Genomic DNA, 17,127 nt, shown 5'->3' with positions numbered 1-17,127 from the left:
AAATAAAGAGCTTCACAAATAAGAAAAAGCTAAAGAAGTTTATTACCTCCAAACCAAGGAAAATAAGAAGAAGGAGAAATAGGAGGAGGAAGAGGAGGAGAAAAACAAAGAACATAGTTAAAAGAACAAAATGGAATGGAAATAAATAAGTACCTATCAATAATCACTTTTACTGTAAATGGCTTAGATTCTCTAATCAAAAGACATAGGGTAGCTGGATGGATAAGAAAACAAGACCCATATATATGCTGTCTATAAGAGACCCACCTCAGAATAAAAGATACACACAGACTAAAAGTAAAAAAAATGGAAAAAAGATATTTTATGCAAATGGGGAAAAAATCTAAAACTTGGGGTAGCAATACTTATACTTGACAAAGTAGACTTTATTTTTTTTCTCCAAAAATACTTTTTATATATAGATTCCAAATAATTTTAGGAGCAGGAGGAGTGGAAGAGGTTCTCCTTTCAATCCAGGGGCCTCTATAATGTTCATCTGTTGTTACTAAACACAGAGACAAGTGGCATCATAGATTTGGTAAACTAACTACAATGTTTGGTCTCTCTTTATTAGAGCAACAAGATGAACATCAAACTCTGCTTCTGTTAGAATCCTTAATTTAGGATTTTCAGCTGTAATTTCTCCAACTTCTGTTTCTGAAGGTTTGGAATCAATTGATAGAACAGTGGACAGGTATGTAATCACAGTTTCCACTGTCTGTTCAAATGTCCAATAAAATTTCTTCTTCACCGCTTCTTTTTTTTTTTTTTTTCAAGAAAACTGGTTTACTCGGTCTGTTTAACTCCTGCTGCAGTAGCTTTAAACATATATTAGTAACCTGCAGAATCACGCTTGTACACTTGAAGGCCTTGTTCTTCATCTATACTAATTAAAATCATACAACAATCAAGAGGCCTCTTTTCAGCATTCTGTGTGTAGACCCAAGAAATATCAGCAATCCTTTTATATGGCATGATCACAGGAATTCATAGCCATACTTGCATTTCCAATTAGCTGCCTCATAGTTTGCCCTCTGTACCTGGGATCTGCTGTCAGCTGCCATTCCTGTCATCACAAAGCCAATATTTTCTGGTTATCTTCAATTAGTGAGTCACTTTGCTGGAATCCAATAACTTGTCAGGTACTTTCTTACTGCACAATCTTTCCCCCTGACAGCTACTAGTATAAGGCCACCCTGTTAATAGCCTTAAAAGGGTATTCTACGTGGTAGAGCTGGCCCATGGGTGAAAAAATGGTAATGTGGTAGTCAAAACCAGTGCTGGAACCACAAAATATGTTGGTGTATTCAAGAATAATCTCTGTGCCCAGTAGTTCCCACTCCAGGTGTGACGAAATAGACTTTAAAACAGAGGTTATACTGCCTGACCAGGCGGTGGTGCAGTGGATAGAGCATCAGACTAGGATGCAGACAACCCAGGTTTGAGACCCCGAGGTCGCCAGCCTGAGTGCAAGCTCATCTGGTTTGAGCAAAAGCTCACCAGCTTGGACCCAAGGTTGCTGGCTCAAGCAAGGGATTATTCGGTCTGCTGAAGGCCCATGGTCAAGGCACATATGAGAAAGCAATCAATGAACAACTAAGGTGTCACAACAAAAAACTAATGATTGATGCTTTTCATCTCTCTCTCCGTTCCTGTCTGTCTGTCCCTATCTATCCCTCTCTCTGACTCTGTCTCTGTCTCTGTAAAAAAACAAAACAAAACAAAACAAAACAGAGGTTATACTAAGAGACAAAGAAGGATATTACATAATGATAAAGAAAACAATCCAACAAGAGGATATAACCTGTGTAAATATTTATGCTCCAGCCTGGCCAGGTGGTGGCACAGTGGATAAAGTGTCAGACCAGGATGCAAAGAACCCAGATTCAATACCCCGAGGTTGCTGGCTTGAGCACGGTCCCACCCAGCTTCAGTGCAGGCTCACCAGTGTGAGCATGGGGTCACTGGCTTGAGTGTAAGATCATGGACATGACCCCATGATCAATGAGCAAGGAATCACTTGCTTGGCTGTAGCCCCACCCAGCCAAGGCACATATGACAAAGTAATCAATGAACAACTAAGGTGCCACAATAAAAAATGGATGTTTCTCACTTCTCTGTCTGTCCCTGTCTGTCTCTCTCCCTCTCCTTCTCTCTCTCTCACTAAACAAAAAAATAAAAAATGAAATAAAATGCACCCAATATAGGAGTACCTAAGTATATAACACAAATTTTTATAGACATAAAGGGTTAGATTGACAGTAATACAGTCATAGTAAGGGATTTTAACACCCCATTGACATCAATGGATAGGCTTTTCAAACAGAAAATCAACAAGGAAACAGTGTCCTTAAATGGACACACTAGATGAAATGGATGTATTTAAAATATGCAGAGCTTTGAACTCTGCAGCAGTAGAATATGCATTCTTTTCAAGTGCATGTGGTATATTTTCTAGGATAGACCACGTTAGGATGAAAATAAGTCTTAAAAAACTTAAAAAATTTGAAATCATATCAATCACCTAGTCTGATTATAATAGCATGAAAGAAGAAATCAATCACACAAAAAAACCCTAAAAATTACAAGAAGACATGGATGCTAAATAACATGTTACTAAACAATGAATGGGTTAACAATGAGATCAAGGAACAAATCAAAATATACTTCGAAACAAATGATAATGAACATACAAAACCCCACAATCTATGGGACACAATGAAGGCAGTCTTAAGAGAGAAATTCATAGCATTAAGGCCTACCTCAAAAAACAAGAAAAATCTCAAATGAACAGTCTTCATTTACACTTAAAGGATCTTGAAAAGGAACAACAAACAGAACCCAAAGTAAGAAGAAGGAAGAAAATAATTAAGACCATAGTGGAAATAGATGAAATAGAGTTTAAAAAAATACAAAAGATCAATGAAAACAAGAGTTGTTTCTTTGAAAAGACAAAGAAAAATGACAAACCTTTAACCAGACTCATCATGATCAAAAAAGAGAGAATGCCCATATAAATAAAATTAGAAATGGAAGAAGAGAAGTAACAACTGGCACAAAAGAAATACAAAGGATTGTAGAAAATACTACAAACAAATTGAACAATTTGAGCAAAATGGATAAATTATTAAGAACATACAATCTTCCAAAACTAAATCAGGAAGAATCAGAAAATCTAAATAGATAGATTATAACTAGTGAAATTGAAGCAGTAATCAAATAACTCCCTACAAACAAAAGTCTTGGACCAGATGACTTCACAGGTTAATTTTACCAAACATTCAAAGAAGAACCAATAGCTATTTTTCTCAAAGAACTAACAACTATTATTCCAAAAAAGTTTAAGAGGAAGGAAGACTCCCAGTCTCATTTTATATACCCAGCATTATCTTAATTCCAAAACCAGATAAAGACAGTACAAAGAAAGAAAATTCTAGACTAATATCCCAGATGAACATATATGCTAAAATCTTCAACAAGTATTAGCAAACTGCTCTGGCTGGTTTGCTCAGTTGGATAGAGTGTCTTTCACATACACAAAGGTTGTGGGTTCAATCTCTGGTCAGGACACATAAGGAACAGATCTATGTTTCTGTCAGTCTGTCTCTCTCTCTTTCTTCTTCTTTCTCCAAGATCAGTAAATAAATTTTAAAAATTCAAAATATGAACAAGTCAGATCCAGTAATACATTAAAACCATCAGACACATGATCAAGTGGGATTTATTCCAGAGTGCAAGATTAGTACAATATCTGAATATCCATAAATGTGATGTACCACATAACAAAATGAAGGATAAAAATCACCTGAACATATCAACAGATGCAGAAAAAGCATTTAACAAAATCAAGCACCCATTTATGATAAAAGCTCTCAGCAAAGTGGGAATAGAGGGAACATACCTCAATGTAATAAAGGCCATATATGACAAACTTACAGCCAACATTATACCCAATTGGTAAAAATTAAAATTGTTTCCCTTAAGATAAAAAATGAGACAGGAATATCCATTTTCACCACTCACATTCAATACAGTACTGGAAGTCCTAACAACAGCAATCAGAGAAGAAGAAGAAATAAATGTATCCAAATTGGAAAGGAAGAATTAAAACTGTCACTATATGATACTGTATATAGAAAACCCTAAGGATTCCACCAAAAAAAAAAAAAAACACATTAGAATTGATAAATGAATTCAGTAAAGTAACAGAATACAAAAAAAAAAAAATATCTAAAATCAGCTGTCTTTTTTACATCAATAATGAACTGCCAGAAAGAGAAACTACACCCAACTGGTGGTGGCATAGTGGATAGAGCATCGACCCAGAATGCGGAGGTCCCTGATTAGACACCCCAAGGTTGCCAGCTTGAGCTCAGGCTTGTCAGCTTGAGCACAGGATTGTTGGCCTGAGCACAGGGTTGCTGGCTTGAGCACAGAATCATCCACATGATCCTAAGGTTGCTGATTTGAAGTCTAAGATCGCTACCTTAAGCCCAAGGTTGCTGGGTTAAGGAAGGAATCACTGGCTGGGCTTGAGTACCCCAGTCAAAGCATGTACAAGAAATAATAAAAAAAACAATTAAAGTGAAACAACAGTGAGTTGATGTTTATAACTCTCTCTCTGCCTTCTCTCTCTCTCTCTCTCTCTCTCTCTCAAAAATCAATAATTAAAATAGAACCTAAAAAAATCACATTTACAGTTGCATAAAAATACTTAGGAATAAATTTAATTAAGGATGTAAAATACCTGTATTTGTAAAATTATAAGACACTGAAAAGAGAAATTGAAGAAGTTACAAGTAAGTGGAAGCATATACTGTGCTCATAGATAAAAAGAATTAACATAATTAAAATGTCCACATTACCCAAAACAAGCTATAAATTTCTTACAATTTCTGTCCAGATCTCAAAGGTGTATTTCACAGAACTAGAAAAAATATTCCAAAATTTATTTGGAACAACAAAAGACCCTAAATACCAAGAGCAATCTTGAAAAGAAAAAAAAAGTTGGAGGAATCACACTATTGGGTTTCAAATTATACTTTAAGGCCATAATAAACAAAACAGATATATAGATCAATGGAACAGAATAAGGATCCCAAAGATAAGCCCACACCTTTGTGGTCAATTAATATTTGACAAAAGAGGCAAGAACATACAATGAGGTAAATATAGTCTATTCAACAAATGGCGTTAGTAAAATTAGACATGTATGTGCAAAAAATAAATAAAGTAGACTTTATTTATCTTTACACCACACACAATAATAAATTAACTCAAAATGGGTTAAGACTTTCACATTAGACCCAAAACCATAAAACTCCTAGAAGAAAACATAGGCAGTTAAATCTCGAACATTTTCCATAGCTATGTTATTTTCTGATAGATCTCCTTGGACAAGGGAAACAAGAAAATTAAACAAATGAGACTACATAAAACTAAAAAGCTTTGCCTGACCAAGCGGTGGTGTAGTGGATAGAGCAACAAACTCGATGTGGAGGACCCAGGTTCGAAACCCCGAGGTCGCCCTCTTGAGTGAGGGCTTATCTGGTTTGAGCAAGGCTCACAAGCTTGAGCTCAAGGGATCACTCACTCTGTTGTAGCCTCCCAGTCAAGGCACATATGAGAAAGCAATCAATGAACAACTAAGGTGCCACAATGAAGAATTGGTGCTTCCCAACTCTTTCCCTTCCTGTCTGACTGTCTCTATCTGTCCCTCTCTCTCTGTCGCCAAAAAATAATAATAATAAAAAATAAAGAAATAAATCTAAAAAGCTTTTGCATAGCAAAAGAATCCATCAACACAATAAAAAGACAACCCACTGAATAGAACGTACTCACCAATCTTACCCTTGATAAGGGGTTAATATCCAAACCTTATAAAGAACTTATATAACTTAACACCAAAAACAAACAATTCAATATAAAAAATGAGTCAAACACCTGAATAGACACTTCTCCAAAGAAGACGTACAGCTGGCCAATAAGCATATGAAAAGATGCTCAATGTCACTAATCATCAGAGAAATACAAATTAAAACCACAACGAGATATCACCTTATACCTATCATATGGCTATCATCAATAAATCAACAAACAGCAAGTGCTGACAAGGATACAAAGAAAAGGGATCCCTTGTGCACTGTTGATCGAATGCGGATTGGTGCAACCACTGTGGAAAGCAGTCTGGAGTTTCCTCAAAAAATTAATGGATTTGACTCATGACCCTGTGATTCTACTTTTGAGAATATATTTGAAGAAACCCAAAATATTAATCCTAAAGAATATATACAGCCCTGTGTTCATTGCAGCATTATTTACAATAGCCAAGATTTGATAGCAGCCCAATTGCCCACCGATAGATGAGTGGATAAAAAAGCTATCATACATTTACACAGTGAAATATTACTCAACCATAAAAAGAAACAAATTTTTAATTTTGTGACAGCATGGATGAACACAGAGTATTGTGCTAAGTCAAATAAGCCAGTCAGAGAAAAACCAATACCATATAATTTCACTTATATTTGGAATCTAATGAACAAAATAAACTAACAAACAAAATAGAAAAAGACTCATAGATCCAGGGAACAGATTGGCCACTGTCAGAGGGAAGAGGGTTGGGGAGCTGGGTGAAGAAAGTAAAGAGATTAAGCAAAAAAACAAAACTCTTCATAGACACAGACATCGATGTACAGTGATTACTAAAGCAAAAGGGGGATGAGGGAGGTAGGAGAGGTTAAAGGAGGGATAAATGGTAATAGAAGGAGACTTTGGATAGTAAACACACAATGCAGTATATAGATCATGTGTTATAAAGTTGTACCCCTGGAACCTATGTAATTTTATTAACCAATGTCACCCCAATAAATTCAATAAAAATAATGAATAAATAAATAAAAGAGACCCCAAAGGGATCTGTCTTTTATTTTTTTTTATTTTTAATTTATTTATTCATTTTAGAGATGAGAGAGAGAGAGAGAGAAAAGAAGAAAAGAGAGAGAGAGAGAGAAATGGGGGAGGAGCAGGAAGCATCAACTCCCATATGTGCCTTGACCAGGCAAGTGCAGGGTTTTTTTGAAATGGCGACCGCAGCGCTTTATCCACTGCGCCACCACAGGTCAGGCCGGGATCTATCTTTTCTTTTATCATAAATGGTTATGGTGTGAACATGGCAATCAGTGAGGAAACTGGCTCTCACCAGACATGAAATTTGCCTTGAGAACTGTTAGAAATAAATGTGTGTTGTTTGAGCCACATGCACGTGCGCGCACACACACACACACACACACTATATAACACCATATATATATATATATATATATATATATATATATATATATATATATATATCCCAACGTTAGATTAATCTCAGTGGTCTTGTCAGTTAATTATTTTTTCTAATTCAAGTTACAGTTCTCTTGGTTCTTGGCATGACAGATGATTTTCAATTGCATGCTGAATAGTTTGTCTTTATGTTAGGAGACTGTGTCCTGTGTAAATATTTTAATTTGACAGACAGTTACCCTGTTTATATTTAGCACATAGGTCCTAGCCTACTTTTGTGAACTGTGGTTCCAAATGTACTTTAATCAGAGTCTATGAATTCAGTATCAAAAAATTCAGTTGAGGTAACAAGGCATTCACCCCATGAGTAAAGCAGCAACAAGGAATCTAGAAATGTCTAAGCAAGTGAGCAAGAACATCCAAGAAAGGAGGAAATTGAAGAATCAGGGAAGGACTGGCAAGAGAAAGAGGATTCTAACCTTAACAATTGAGGCACAGTACAGGCCAGGTAACAGGACAGGGGCACAGGTGTCAGATCTGAGCTTCAAGGTATACTTATCTTAAGAACAAAGCCCAGGTACTAGAGATAACATGAAAAGTTAACTTCTAAGCAGCTAACTGAAGTTTCTTATCTAATGTCCCTTGTCAGACAGTACTATTGGACTGGGGCAGAAGCCTTCGTCTGGTAGGAAGTAAGGGAAGAGGAATACTGTACTAGCAGGATCATAGTGTCATGGTTAAAAGAATGAGCTCGAGAGCCAGAAAACCCTAGGTTTCAGGGATGGCTCTACGTTTCACATGCTGTGTGATCTGAGGCAAATTACTGAGGATCTCTGGCCTCCATTTCTGCAAAAAAGAAAATAATAACATATATCTATAGGTTTATAGTAAAGATTTAATTAATTCTCCATGGAAAATATTGAACCCAGTGCTGAATAAAGTACATGGTAAATGCCCAGTAAATGTAAACTAATGTTTTTAATCCCTTGCCTAACCCTGACCTTGAATAAGGCAAGCTTCTCAGTAGCTCCTTAATTAGTGACAGTAAAAACAGAAGTATTCATGGTGGTTTAAAAATGACAAAATCTTATTCTAAAGACATTGCTCATTAATATTCTTACCATCATTTCTTACAGACAGCACCAGGGGCTGAGATTTATTTAATGTGAACAATTTAAAATAATATCTGTAAGCATATACATAGCCAGCTTTCAATTACTCACTCTAATGGAGAAGATCAGAGTCATGGGTAATTCAAAATTGCTAGATACAAAATCATCTCTGTTTGGTTTGAAAATGGACGGGATGACCTTCTTTTGTAGTACATTTTCCTTTTCTGCTTTGACTAAAAATAAAATGAATTCATATTCTCTAAGCACACTAGCTGGCAGCAAGTGAACATGCATATAAATATTCCTGGGGTAAAAGGGAAACTAAAATCATGATATCAAATTTAATGCTATGAAAAGAATATTTAATATATATTTTGTCAATGGTTCTCAAATTTTAGAGAACATAAAAATCCTATGGGAACTTCTTAAAATTGCATATTCACAGTTCCAACCCTTGATATTTTGGTTCAGTAGCTCTGGGGTAAAGCTCAGAACTGTGCTTTTATTTTTTTATTTATTGTGGTAAAAAGTACAAAGCATTAAATTTATCATCTTCATCATTTTTATGTATATGGGTCAGTAGTGTTAATTATATTCACAATGTTGTGCAACTGGTCCTGAGAACTTTTCTATCTTGCAGAGTTGAAACATTAATTTTTGCTTCCTCTCTTTCCCCAGCCCTTGGCAACCATCTTTCTATTTCTAAGATGTTGACTATTTTAGATACTTCATGTGAGGGCAGTCGTATATTTGTCATTTTGCTACTGGCTTATTTCACTTAACATGATCTCTTCAAGTTTCATTCATGTTGTAGATGTGATGAAATTTCTTTTTTTTTAAGGATGAACAATATTCCACTACATGTATATATTAAATTTTCTTTATCTATTCATTCATCAATGGATGTGCTTCTCTAATAAGCATTGAGTGATTGTTACTACTGATCTCATACCAAAACTTGACAATAATGATGAAGATCATAGACTCTAAGTGAGAAAAGGCCTTTACATGATGGTAAGGCATTATGTTTCATTTTACAGGTGAAAAAACTGAAGATTCTTTTTTTTTTTTTTTTTTTGTATTTTTCTGAAGCTGGAAATGGGAAGGCAGTCAGACAGACTCCCGCATGCACCTGACTGGGATCCACCCGGCACGCCCACCAGGGGGCAATACTCTGCCCATCTGGGGCGTTGCTCTGTTGCAACCAGAGCCATTCTAGCGCCTGAGGTAGAGGCCACAGAGCCATCCTCAGTGCCCGGACCATCCCTGCTCCAATGGAGCCTTGGCTGCAGGAGGGGAAGAGAGAGACAGAGAGGAAGGAGAGGGGGAGGGGTGGAGAAGCAAATGGGCACTTCTCTGTGTGCCCTGGCTGGGAATCGAACCTGGGATTCACACATGCCAGGCCGACGCTCTACCACTGAGCCAACCGGCCAGGGCCAAAAAACTGAAGATTCTAAGGGAGCGACAGTGACCTACTGTATGTTTTTCCCAGGACTGAAAGATTTCCTGGGATGCATGACTTTCAGTACTAAAATCAAGATAGTCCAGGCAAATTAGGATGGTTGGTCACTCTAAAGACAGACTTTTTTGGAACTCTTCAAGTAATTACTTAACATACATTATTTTTACTGGTAAACAGTAGCTATAAGCCTCAGAGACTTTACTAATTCAACAAAGGATAATTGCTAAAGGTTATTTCAGTGGTCCCCAACCTTTTTGGGGGTCCACGGACCGGTTTAATGTCAGAAAATATTTTCACAGACCGGCCTTTAGGGTGGGATGGATAAATGTATCATGTGACCGAGACAAGCGTCAAGAGTGAGTCTTAGACAGATGTAACAGAGGGAATCTGGTCATTTTTTAAAATAAAATATCGTTCAGACTTAAATATAAATAAAACAGAAATAATGTAAGTTATTTATTCTTTCTCTGCGAACCGGTACCAAATGGCCCACGGACCAATATGGGTCCGTGGCCTGGGGATTGGGGACCACTGGGTTATTTGACAGTCTACATCAGGGGTCGGGAATCTAGGGCTCGCGAGTCAGATGTGGCTCTTTTGATGGCTGCATCTGGCTTGCAGACAAATCTTTAATAAAAACAATAATAAAGTTAAAATATAAAACATTCTCATGTATTACAATCCATTCATTTCCTACCGCTCATGTTCATGGTTGCAGGTGGCTGGAGCCAATCACAGCTGTCCTCCGGGACAACACCAAATTTTTATTGGATAATGCATAACGTACACGGGTTGTTGTATGGCTGTCACGGAATTACATTTTAAAATATGTGGCGTTCATGGCTCTCTTAGCCAAAAAGTTCCCGATCCCTGTTCTACATACTTACTCCAGCTAAAATATCTAACTTGGCTGATTTGGAGAGAAGTGCATGGGAAGGAGCATATTTCTAAGATCCCTGGAATTCCCTGTATCAGGAATGTGCTTAGCTTTACTGTAAATTTTTCTTGATTTGTTAATATATTTCTTTTTTAAAAAAATGCAGATGTAGCCTGACCAGTCGGTGGCTGCAATTATGAGTTGATGCTTCTCAACTCTCTCCCTTCCTTCCTGTTTGTCTGTCTCTGTCTATCCCCCCTCTCTATCTCTATCTCATGCATGTGCACATACTTAAAATTTTTTGATTTGCATTGAAACTTGCCTATTTTGTTAAAAGAATCAAAAATGGGCCTGACCAGGCAGTGGCGCAATGGACAATGCATGGCCTGGGATGTTGAGGACCAAGGTTGGAAACTCTGAGGTTATCGGCTTGAGAGTGAGCTCATCCAGCTTGAGCGGGGGCTCACCAGATTGAGTGGAGAGTCACTGGCTTAAGGGGGAACTCACCAGCTTGAGCACAGGAGTGCTGGCTTGAGCATGGGATTATAGACATGACCTTGTGGTCTCTGGCTTGAGCCCAATGTTGTCTTGAGCTCAAAGTCACTGGTTTGAGCAAGGGGTCATTCTCTTGCCTGGAGCCCCCCCCAGACAAGGCACATATGAGAAAGTAATCAATGAACAACTAAGGTGCCACTGCATTTTCTCAGGCAAGAACAACTGTCATCCTCCATTCGCCACTAGATGGCCCATCATTCAAAAAAAATCCTTCATTTTAAAAGTTTTATTCATTTGTGTATTGCCATGATGAGTTTTAGCTATATCATAACATAATACTACATACTTTTTAAAGGTATATTTCTTTATATTGCCTTAATTTTTTACTTAAATGTGTCTATCTTAGAAGTAAACTGGAAAATGAAGGAGGAGGAAAAAGAGAGGTATACATAGATGAAAAATACAATGGTCCCAGAGAGAAAGAGCTGCAACAAAGATTAATGGGAAAGAATAATGGGTCTGGTTGGTGATCTAGGACTCAAGAAATCAAGATCAATAGTCGTTAGAAAGATGGAGGTAAGAAAAAGGAAATCTCGAAACCAAGAGAGAAAATTTGGACTAAAGAAAGGGGAGGAAGGCATAGAACCTAAGCGATGGGGACAATTTAAGAAAAATTTAGAAATATTAGTGTAAGAATTTTGTATAAGATTAATCTGCCACTGATTTAGGCAAGTTAGAGGCTGAAAGAAGGGTAGAGCCTAAGGAAGAGATATGAAAATGACTTAGGGGCTGAGGAGGGTTATGTGGAATACCAGACACTCTTGGTTGCTTACCCTGTTTCCTTCCCCTGTCTTTTTATTTCTTCCTTTGTGGAGCATTTGGTAAAATTGTTTGTTAACAAGCCCTAAATTGTGGCCCAATAGACCACAGACTCACAATGCCTTACCTACAAGCATTATGACCATGTGTGTTTCAGAATTCAGAATTGTTTGGATTTTAGGAAGGTAGTAAAAGTATATGCCTGACATTAAGAAACATATCCAGTGTGTCTGATATAATGCCCCAAAATCAAACCTATTAATATTTTTAGAAAAAAATGTATAATTTTTCACACTTAATGAGGTAGATGAAGGCTATGCATTAGCCTTTAAAATATATTTAAAAGAGTATATAGAGACTTCTGGTCAAGGAGGCAGCATAGGCAAACATGGTACAATCATATCAAAACTAAACTACAGAACAACTGTCATTCAGAACCACCTAAAATCAAGCTGAATGGAAGTCCAACAACTAGGGATTTAAAGAAGCTACATCAAGACTGGTAGGAGAGGCAAAGGCACACCCACGTGTGACAGATAAACATCAGGAGGGATCTCTCAGCTGTGGAAGTCCTCCTTGAGGAATGAGGAGTCCCAGTTCCTCCATACCAGGATCCCTATGCCAAGTTTCCACTGCCAGAAAGAGAAGTCCCCACAATTTCTGGCTGTAAAAACCAGTGGGGATTGGGGCTGAGTGAGACGGACGCTACTGGAATCCTAAGAATTTCTGTTAAACAGCCTATGCATGGACTAATTCAGACTCACTCCCTTTGTGCTCTAGAATGGGGGCAGCAGCTTGGAAAACATATGGGGAGGAACTGAATTGTCTGACATTAGATGAGAGCTGGGGTGCAGCTTTTTCCCAGACAAAAGCTCTAAAAGAGGCTATTATTCTTTGATGGGCCCTCCCCTCACAGAGCAGACAAGCAGACACCATATCTGAGACTCCATCAACCTGGTTCACATTGTTTGCTCCACCATGGTGATTCCCTGAGGCTCCACTCCACCCAAATTTCGGGCCCCCCAAAACTGTTTCCAGAGGCTTCCTCATATGAATGGCATATCTTGGTTCATGATGCAGATTTAACCTAAATCTCTCAAAGAAGCAGCACCTGCCCTCAATGTACCTTGTAGCTCTTGCTAAATGACCACAGATCAGGCACTAACTGCAGCTGGAACTGGTGCACAGCTTGGCTTTCCATGGGCACCTCCAAGCCCAGCACAAGTAGCAGGACTCTGTAGATCACTTTAGAGGTCATGCCAGGTGGCTTCATTCAAAACATAAGCAGTGGCTAACTTCAGCTTGAGCCACCTGGGAGGTCCCAGGACCAGCCCACCCAGTGGACAACTTCATACCTTGTCAAAGCAACACCACCCAAACACCTCCACAAGCAACAGGTTCAAGTGGCAGACTTAACAGGCACCAGAACCCTGCTGAAGTAAGTTCTGTTCTCTGTATGTGGGTGTGTGTGGGGTAGGCACATCTGATCCTCCATGGTGGTCAGATGTAAGTGGTCAATGGTTACAATCAGTCCATACAGCTGATCAGCCTGGAGGTAAATACCTTCTATTGATGTGCCAATGGTAGTCAAGGCTCAACTGCAACAGTAGGGTGTACATAGCCCACATGGGAGGTACACCCAGAGTACCCAAGTTGGGTGATATGGGACTCTGTGCCACTGGATCCTACAGGACACCTACTACATTAGGTCAGTCTACCAATCCTGGGAGATGTAGCAGCTCTACCTAATACATAGAAAGAAATACAGGGAGGGTGCCAAAATGAGGTGACAAAGAAACATGTCACAAGTGAAAGAACAGAACAAAACTCTAGAAAAAGAACTAAACAAAATGCAGACAAGAAATCTAACAGACACGGAGTTCAGAACACTGGTTAGAAGGATGCTCAATAAACTTAGTGAGAACCTCAAGAGCATAAAAAATAACCAGTCAGAAATGAAGGACACACTGACTGAAATGAAGAATAACTGACAGGAAATCAACAGTAGAGTAGATTAAACTAAGAATCAAATCAGCATTTTGAATATATGGAAGCAAAAAACAACCAGTCAGAACAGGAAAGAAAAAAGAATCCAAAAAAGTGAAGATACTGTAAGGAGCCTCTGGGGCTACTTCAAGTGTACCAATATTCATATCATGGGGGTGCCAGAAGAAGAAGAGAGAGAACAAGAAATTAAAAACCTATGTGAAAAAATAATGACAGAAAACTTCCTGAACCTGGTGAAGAAAATAGACATAAAGTCCAGGAAGGGCAGAGTCCCAAACAAGATGAACCGAAGGAGGCTCACACCAAGACACATCGTAATTAAAATGCCAAAAGGTTTAAGACAAACAGAAAATCTTAAAAGCAGCAAGAGAAAAGCAGATATCTACAAGGGAGCTCCATAAGATTGTCAATTGATTTCTCAACAGAAACTTTGCAGGCAGAAGGAATTAGCATGAAATATTCAAGGTGATGAAAAGCAAGGACCTACAACCTACATTACTCTACCCAGCAAAGCTATCATTTAGAATTGAAGGACAGATAAAGAGCTTCCCAAACAAGAGAAAACTAAAAGAGTTCATCACCACCAAACCAGTACTATATGAAATGTTAAACAGTCTTCTTTAAGAAGAAAAATAAATAAAGATAAAAAATATGAATAATAAAATGGCAAGAAATACTATCTATCAACAATTGAATGTAATAGAAAGCAAAACAAACAAAGGAGCAGAAAAGAAACAGACTCATAGATACAGAGAATATTTGGACAGTTGCCATATGAGAGGAGAGTTGGGGAGGTGGACGAAAAAAGCGAAGGGATTAAGAAGTACAAATTGGTGCCTAAATGGTAGTGGCTCAGTGGAGAGAGTGTCGACCTGGTATGCTGAGGTTCAGGTTCAAAACACTGAGGTCGCTGGCTTGGGCCTAAGGTTGCTTGCTTGAGCAAGGAGTCACTGGCTCAGCTGGAGCCCTTTGGTCAAGGCACACATTGGAAAGCAATCAATGAACAATTAAAGTGATGCAAGAATGAGTTGATGCTTCTCATCTCTCTCCCTTCTCTCTCTCTCTTGCTCACTTAAAAAAATAATAAAAAATTATGTACAAATTAGTTGTTACAGAATAGTTATGAGAATGTAAAGTATAGCATAAGGAATATAGTCAGTAATATTCTAATAACTTGTATGGTGTCAAATGGGTGCGAGATTTATCAGAATAATCACTTAGTAAGTTGTGTAATGTCTAATCACTGGCGTGTACACCGGAAACTAATATAATGATATATGTCAACTGTATTTAAAAAAATGATTTTTAAAAAGTATATAGTAGCATACTAGGATAAAACTAAAATTATGACAATAATTAAATTTTGTGGGAAACTAGTTTAATAAAACATTTTTTAATTTTTAAAAATTTTTAAAATTTTTATTAATTTTTAATTTATTGTGTTTACATGGATTCAAGTGTCCCACTAAATATAACTCCCTCACCCCCACCCCTGTGTCCCTTTTTATAACCCCTTTTCCTCCTCCTCATAACTCCCTTCCCCCTTCCCTCTAGAATTTGCTGTCCTGTTATCTATATCTCTGTGTTATATATATATAGTTTTACTAATCCCTTTGCCTTCTCTGATCCCATCCCCTCATCCCCCTTCCCTCTGACAGCTGTACTTCTGGTCCCTGTGACCCCACCTCTGCCTCTATTCCATTCCTCAGTTCACTTTGTTCATTTGATTCCACACATAAGTGAGATTGTATGATATTTTTCTTTCTTTGCCTGGCTTATTGAACTAAGAATTTTTTTTTTTTTTAACAATGGACCATCTAGTGGCGAATAGAAGATAATACTTCTTTCTGCCTGAGAAAAGACAGTTCAGGTAGGTTTTGTTCCCCCAAAATTTTTGGGGGGTATTTTTCTGAAGTGAGAAGTGGGGAGGCAAAGAGACAGACTTCTGTATGTGTCTGATCCGTATCCACCCGGCAAGCGCACTAGGGAGAAATGCTCTGTCTGAGGTGTTGCTCCTTTGCAACCAGAGCCATTCTAGCACCTCGGCTAACTTTGCTCCAGTGGAGCCTTGGCTGCAGGAGGGGCAGAGAGAGAGAGAGAAAGTAGAGGGGAAGTATGGAGAAGCAGATGAGAGCTTCTCCTGTGTACCCTGGCCGGGAATCAAACCCAGGACTTCCATATGCTGGCCCAATGCTCCACCACTGAGCCAACAGGCCAGGCCTGCCAAAAGAATTTTGATGTCAGTATATGTGGATGATGTCAGAGTAGTGGCAGCATGAGACATACCCTTGAAATTTCAACAAATTGAACAGTGAAGAAACCCCAGGTGGGCTCACAGGCTCACCTGAAAGATTCATGCAACCAATTGACTAAAGGTGAGAAGGGGAAAAATGAGCGTGGGCACTGAAGATAAGAAGCACTCAAGGTCAGCTCTGGGGAGGGAAGAGGCCCAGACTGTCTGAACTTTCATCTGCAGGAGTTTCTGAGAGGGGGAAACCCTAAAGCAAGTGGGTCTTCTGCTGGGAAGGGCAGAAAGATTGGGGGGAATTTGATGCAACACTGAACCAAAGCGGCAGAGTGCGGGGTCACTGCCAGTATCCCCAAGGTCTGCCCACAGCCTACACTTGGACAAAGACACAAAAATACAAAGTGCGGTCCCCCAGCCTGCCAGATACTGCTTCCCTCCCTGAGTGGGTATGGAGAGTAGCTGAGACATACCCCACAGCTGAAGAACAGAGGTGTTCTGTGTCTGCTCCCTTGCTCTTTTGGAGTGCAGGGAGGAACACCGAGAAGCCTGAGATTGCCAGGCTTTAGCAATCTAAAGCCATAATGCTCGCACAACAAGTCCCACCCATCATTGTGACTGCAGCCATGCCTCCACATTTGTGACAGTGGCTACTCAGCAGAGTTCAGCCTGGAATTTTACAGAGCTACAACTTAAATAGACCTACAGACAGGGAAGAAATAGAAACAACTATCAAAAACCTCCACAAAAACAAATGTCCAGGACCAGATGGCTAAACTAGTGAATCCCATCATTCAAAGATTTGGTATCTATTCTTCTCAAA

The 17,127-nt window shown here is 38.6% G+C and overlaps 1 pseudogene; it reads right to left on the bottom strand.

Annotated features, from left to right (window-relative positions):
• Window positions 1-547: 547 nt before the first annotated feature.
• Window positions 548-1,073, bottom strand: LOC136317634 (proteasome subunit alpha type-6 pseudogene; annotated as a pseudogene).
• Between the last annotated feature and the right edge of the window lie 16,054 nt (window positions 1,074-17,127).

The sequence above is a fragment of the Saccopteryx bilineata genome, chromosome X (assembly GCF_036850765.1).
Source record: "Saccopteryx bilineata isolate mSacBil1 chromosome X, mSacBil1_pri_phased_curated, whole genome shotgun sequence".
NCBI classification, from domain to species: domain Eukaryota; kingdom Metazoa; phylum Chordata; class Mammalia; order Chiroptera; family Emballonuridae; genus Saccopteryx; species Saccopteryx bilineata.
The sequence above is the reverse complement of the archived record's forward strand: the minus strand, read 5'-3'. Positions and strand labels throughout refer to the sequence as shown.